This window comes from Thunnus thynnus, chromosome 17 (assembly GCF_963924715.1).
Source record: "Thunnus thynnus chromosome 17, fThuThy2.1, whole genome shotgun sequence".
Classification (NCBI taxonomy): domain Eukaryota; kingdom Metazoa; phylum Chordata; class Actinopteri; order Scombriformes; family Scombridae; genus Thunnus; species Thunnus thynnus.
In genome coordinates, this window is record NC_089533.1 from 27,050,798 (window position 1) to 27,057,609 (window position 6,812).

Sequence of the window (6,812 nt, forward strand, 5' to 3'; positions counted from 1 at the left end):
TTATTTAGTGTTACAGAAATGTAATCTTCTCAAGATTAGTTCAAGCAATACCTTAAGGAACCCTATGGAGTTTTTGACCACTTGTGAGCTTCAAGGCATTAAGGGAACAGAAAGGACATTTTGGAACAAAATCAGAGAGTGCACTGGTAATATTTTCTTTCATCCAAAGGAGAGGGAATGGGTGATATGCCTCTTGTAATATTAGCAATTTTGCTGATTATCACAACACATGGCCAGTGACGTGGTTGCTGCAGTGGAGCTGCTAAGTGGCCACTAGAAGAGACCGGCTGTGTGGAAAATGTGTGGAATGTGTGGAAAAGTACGAATGTGAATGAGGGGTCTGTTTAGTCAACCTCCTCTGGATAGACAGAGGTATTAAAAAGAGAAAGACTTTGTTCCTTTTCCTCACCAGTACCACAGATTGCACACATGTCAGCACCTAATGTTCCCACAGTTTGTCATTTAGTACCTTGCGCAAACAGAGCTTGTTTTTGTGAGAGTGTAACCAGCAGCTGCACAAGAAGGCAAAGACAACTCATCTCCATTCAAATGAGTGTTTCTTCAGCAGTTCAAAGCTTGTTGGCTGTTTGGACTGAAGTGAAGTCAAATCAGCAGACAGCACGTTTGCATGTACCACCTATTGTCCAGTTTGCATGACGTTAAACAAACAACTGCACTGAATGAAACGGTGTGTTTGTGTGTGTGTGTGTTGGAGGGGGTAACCAGGACCTCATTCCAGTTAACGAAAACACACGTGTATAAAGACAGAATTCAGATATATATAGACAGCGTTGTTGTTCTTTCTCTGTTTGGGTTGACTGTGTTTTATTATCCTCATGTCTGACTGTCCTTGGGTCCCTCTCAGATCAGGCCTCTCTCGGGTAGCTTTCCACTGCTTTGCTTCACTTTGGGTCCAAAACATTGGATCTTTTAAAGGGAAATTTCACCACGTTTTATTTGGATGTCCAATCAGTGTTGATTGTAAATGTCAATTGAAGCAATTCCTCAGTGCATGCTATATTGACCGAGAAAGCTGAGTTTTCCTGCTTGCGGAGCCATGCCCACAGTGCCTCCATGTACCAGGATGCATTGCATGCAAGCTTCTGACAACCCAAACCCTTAACATGCTCTGGCTCGAATAAATACGGCTGAATATCCAAGTCAGTCAAACCACTGTACAATGCATCTTCATCCATAATATCCTCTGCACTCATATTTCTGGGATGCCATTTTCGCTGTCAGAAACATAGCTAGTTTGCAATAAAGGTGAAGAGAACAAGGATGTTTTGTTTTTAGGCGGCATCAAAGCCACACCCCTGGCTACCCAGAGGCGGAGACTAGAAATCCAAGCTGAAATTGCCTGTAGTTCTTTCTTGCCCACAACTATATTATGGTACACGTCAAATGATGGCACTGGTGCCAGAGGAACAACAGATTTTGCAGCTGCACCCCAGGGACAAAGAGAACATCAGCAAAACAAATTTTCACACCATATTCCTAATTTAGATAGTTAGAGATAATGGTCCTTTAAGATCTCTAGTATTCTGTAAACGTAGTCTGCACACACAAACATACAGTACATACACATGCACAAATGAAAGTAAACGGATATAGCAACACTGTTTCACACAAGGCCAAAAATGTCTGAAGTAAAAAAAAGCTAATTAATATGACGTGATGCATTGCTAAAAGACTCATCAAATTATCAAAGGTCTAATGTTAAACTGAAAAGAAGATTTGTTGGATTCATCAATGTTTACTGATGTCCAGTATTTTCACTGGTAAGAACTGACTTGCCAAAAGACCAGAAATCAATAAGTGATTAGCAGATTAGCTCCTAGCTCTGCTGTGCCCCCCATTGTCAAAGTTAGCATTGTAGCAACACTGCCAAACACAGAATAGTTTGCCGTTACATAGTCTTGCAATACCAGACAATCTGAGATCTCCGCCTACTGCATTCTGGGGATTTCTAAATGCAAAGTAGTTGCTTGAACGGCAGCAAGAACGGCCGCTATCAAACCTTACAATTTGTCAAGGACATGGCTTACTGGAAATGATGCTCTCCCCCATTCTCCTCCATAGTGAACTGCATGTCATCACCCCAACATGAAGGGTTGCCCTAAAGACTTTGGATTGTTCCAGTGGAGGTTTTTTTTTTTAACTCTCTAATTGTGTCCACCATTTTTACAATGAAACTTAGGAGATTGTCCTCCGTCTCTATGAGTAAAGTGTTTAGAGATTGACCTGTGAGTCTAGCAGTTCACCTGATCATCTGCTCATAATAAATCCATTAGTAATATACTTTTCTTTTATGCGACGATCACATATGTGCGACTCTGTTGGCCACAATGCCAATGTAACTGAAGCTGTTTAGTAACTGCCAAAGAAGAATAACAGAAACAGTTTAGGCAGCAAGCTAACAACTATCCATAAATTAACACAAACACATGGACTACAAGCAAGATGCATTTTATTGCATTCGTGACTCTCACTCAAGCTGCTCCCTCACCAATACAGATCGATGCTCTCTCACCCACAGTTATTCAGTGGTTGAACTGATCAGGAGTCAGGTAAATGCTACAACAGCTCAGTGTGCCTTCTGTAAGATTGTATTTGTTGAAATCATTAAAGCTGCTTTTGTCCCTGTTGCTTTGATGAGAAAGACTTGTAATTTTAGTGTAGTTGTAGCTGGAAACAGACACTGTAGAGGCTATTTCCACAGACCACATACTGATGTAGTTACACCTGGAAGGAGCAAAGATTACATATGGATGCATTTACACCTTTTCGACATGTAGTTGGAATGCATCTCAAACCACCTCCTGGGATGGTTTGAACAGTCTGATTTAAGTCCATCTGAATGCATCTTGGATGCATTTACGCTTCACTTTTTTACTCTCCGATCTGACGAAATTGCATGATGTTAGTGTAAATAGGGTCTATTTTATTGGCATCACTGTTTTTATTCCACTGTGTATTTTTTTCATTCTCTCTCTCTGTCTTCAAGATGGTGTGTGAGGTACTGCTGAGCCTCCCAATTACCACTTTCTGCCACTGACCTTAGTTTTACTTTTACTTTTTCTGATAACATTCAAACCATGGCTGTTAGAAATAGGTTATAGATATATTTAAAAAAATGTGATAATGCCATTAGTAATGTCTACTGAAATTATTCCGCCATTTGCAACAGAGTGAAGAAAAAATCAGATTAAACAAAGAAACAGAAGAAAATAGATCCAGTGATAATGTGAGCTGGAGAGGAACAGCACTAACAACCATGACCTCTGACTTGATCCTGTCACAATGGAGACAGAGGGTAAACTTGACCTGCCACAGAGACCCTGGCTTTCTTTCTGTCTTTCTTTCTTTCTGTCCGACCTGTTTCTCTGTCTTGCTCTCCATTTTAAATGTCAAGCAACCTTTCTTTCTCATCGCTGTCTTTCATATCGAAAGATCGAAAGGGGATCAGAGGAGAGGAGTAGCTTATTGTGATTTCTTCTTATTGTGATCATCTGAAAAGTGTTTTCATGGTCTGCAGGTTGGAGAAAAAGAATGAGGAAAAACAGAAAGAAAGAAGAGGAGGAAGAGGAGGAGAATATGAAGACAGAGGAGATGGAGGAGGAGTGAAGAGGGGTACACGGTCAGGTCAAACGCTGCGTTTTCGGGTGAAACTAAGTTCACATTACCATACAGCTCTCTGTGTGTGTGTGTGTGGGTATGTGTCTCGACTCCACTGGGGCGGGTGACACCAAATTTGTAACCAAGCGACGCCAACAGATGGAGCTCCTATTGTGGCAGCACACACACACATACACACACACACACGCGTGCATGCTCGCACACACATGCATGTACGGACTCATTATGAGAATAAAGTACACAAGCAGCGAGACTGGCAACCTCCTGGGGTTAAAGTGTGTATGCACACACACACACACACACACACACATACATACGCACACACACACACAGATTGTTGCCCATCAGTTAACTACCTGATAACAGACTAGAGAGGTACCAAGCATGTGTGTATGTCTGTGTGTGTGAACACAAATTGAACCCTTGAACTGTGTTTAACCCTCTCTCTCTCTGTCTCTTTCTCTCCCTCTCTCTCTGTTGTTCTGTCTATCCTTCATCTGGCCTTTATTGTTGCTTTCCTCCTTCCTCTCTCTCTCTTCCTGTTTCTGACACCTTCATTTGTTTTCATCTGTCTCTTTTCCTTGCTCTCTCTCTCTCTCTCTCTCTCTCTCTCTCTCTCTCTCTCTCTCTCTGCGGGAGACAAACTGGTTTCAGGTGCTTTGAGATCAGAGCGACATTTAGCGGGTACACTGCTGTGTGTGTGTGTGTGCAAGATTATTATAAAATAGAGGTCAATTCACAGACACACAAACACACACACAGGCACACATTTGTATTTGTTTGTAGGTCACTTGAGAATAAACTGAATGTTAAATGTAAAAAAAATGAAATATTTATGAACACTTTTCGTTGTTAGAACAGTATTTATTGTATTTATTATATATTTTATTGCTACATTAAAGTTATTTATTTTATGAAAATCAACAGGATGTTAGGATTTTAGATCACGTAACATGTAAGATGTATGTAAAATCATGGAAATAAAATAAATGTAGTCAAACACTAAATCTCCAACCTCTATTACATTAATATCAAATACATTATCTGATCTAAATGGCTGTTGATATAAAATAAAATAATACATATGAAAAAGTTCATTAATAGAAATAATACTGATGGCAATAGCTGTATATGTGTATATATATATATATGTTTAAAATTTTAATGGACATATAATACAACAAATATGGGTTGTATGTTTATGACATTAAAATAATACAAGAACTGAAACCAATACCTGATCTGAAATGTCATTTCAAGAAAACATTAGCAAAATAGTAACACTAATAGTCATAAAATACATACACTCATTATAGCAGTAATATTATATATATATATATATATATATATATATATATATATATATATAAAACTATATTGTTACTTGTACAACAACAAAAACAACAACAACAATAATGCACACACATTACTTTCAGTTACATGATAATTACATTATGAAGAGACAAAGAGTGACAGGAGAGTGTTGCTGTGGTTTTACAGTTTCCACTAAATTACTGAAAGATTAAACCTCTCACTGCACAGAACTGTTTGAAACATGTTTAATTTTTACAATGTTTTCATTATCACTGATTTATTGATCATTTTCATCCTGGTTTTATTACAGCTGCAGGCTCTAACAGCCCCCAAACCACCGGGCAGAAACATACAGTAATAATAATATTAACAAACACGCAATGAAGAAATACATCAGGAAAATGATCATCACTTTTTAACACAAATATGCACGTTAAGTAAATAAAGATTTAGGTTTATAAACGATGTATCGGCCTAAGCAGGGAATGTAAATTAATTATAGCTAAATACGCCTTTGTTTTTAACATAATCATACATGTAAGTATTTAAGTCATTTGAATGAATTTTGATATAAAATAATAATTAAGAGTTTCATATTCTGTATAATTTATCCATATGGTTCATGTTTCATAACCCTTTTTAAAATTGTGTAAAGTTGCAGCCATTTCTCTGCAGTGATACTGAACAATCCCTATCTATTATTATTACTATTATTATTAATAATAATACATTGTTGTGGTTATTTTGATGTAGTACTTAAAATGTTCATATTATTGTAAACATTAGAAATGTAATTAATGTTCATAATAGTATTTATTATTTATTATAATTTGTTAAAATCATAAAACTACAAAAATTCATTGTCATTTTATTTGTGGATTTTTAATAGTGTCAGCATTAATATTATTAGTATTGTTTAATATGTAATATTATTATCACAGCTACAATTTTCTAATTTTCCTCTAAATATTCCTTTTAATGAAAATGTTTTTTTTATCAGACAAGAGTATAATATTTCAGATTTTTTCTTGTATGTTTTCATTTAATCCATCTCATTTTATACACCCATTAGAATACTTTGTACAGCTTACGTACAAATATACAAGAGGTCTTTTTTTCAATTATTACATTGAAGGTCATTATTCATTTAGAGACTATTTCCAGTTTTACTGTATTTTTAACATCTCCTCTTTTTCTGTTGGTTTATCACCTCGGTCTGAAGCTTATAAAATCAAAGAAATGCTCACCATCTTGTCCTGAATAGTGGGTAGAACAGACATTTCTCTCCAAATCCCTGAAATTATCTTAATTTGATTATATTCAAATATATTTTCACTTTGCTCATGAAACCTCCTTCATGCCGCAGTGATGCAGCATCATTCCAACATTGAACTGCATCGCTTACCATCTGATGAGTGCGTGAGTGTGTGGGTGTGTGGGTGTGTTGGTGTGTCAGCAGCAGAGGGTTGTTTCTTCCTTTTTGTAGTAATAAACATGCACACACACACACACACACACACACACAGTGAACATGCAGTGAACTCTTGAACTGAACTTGAACCGGCAACTGGGTCATCAAGGGGGCAACAGGGGTCTTTCTTACCCAAATACTCACTGTCATGCCCGCACACACACAAACACACACACACACACACACACACACACACACCCACACACACACACACACACACACACACAGTTGCATGATATGTAACTCCACATCATGCGATTGTTAGTGTCTGTTTGTGTAACACTGCATTAACAGGATTATTAAAACACATCTGTCCTGTGTGTTAGTGTGAAACGATTCCAAATTATTTCCACATTGGAGAGAAGGTCGTAGCTACACTGAGGTCATG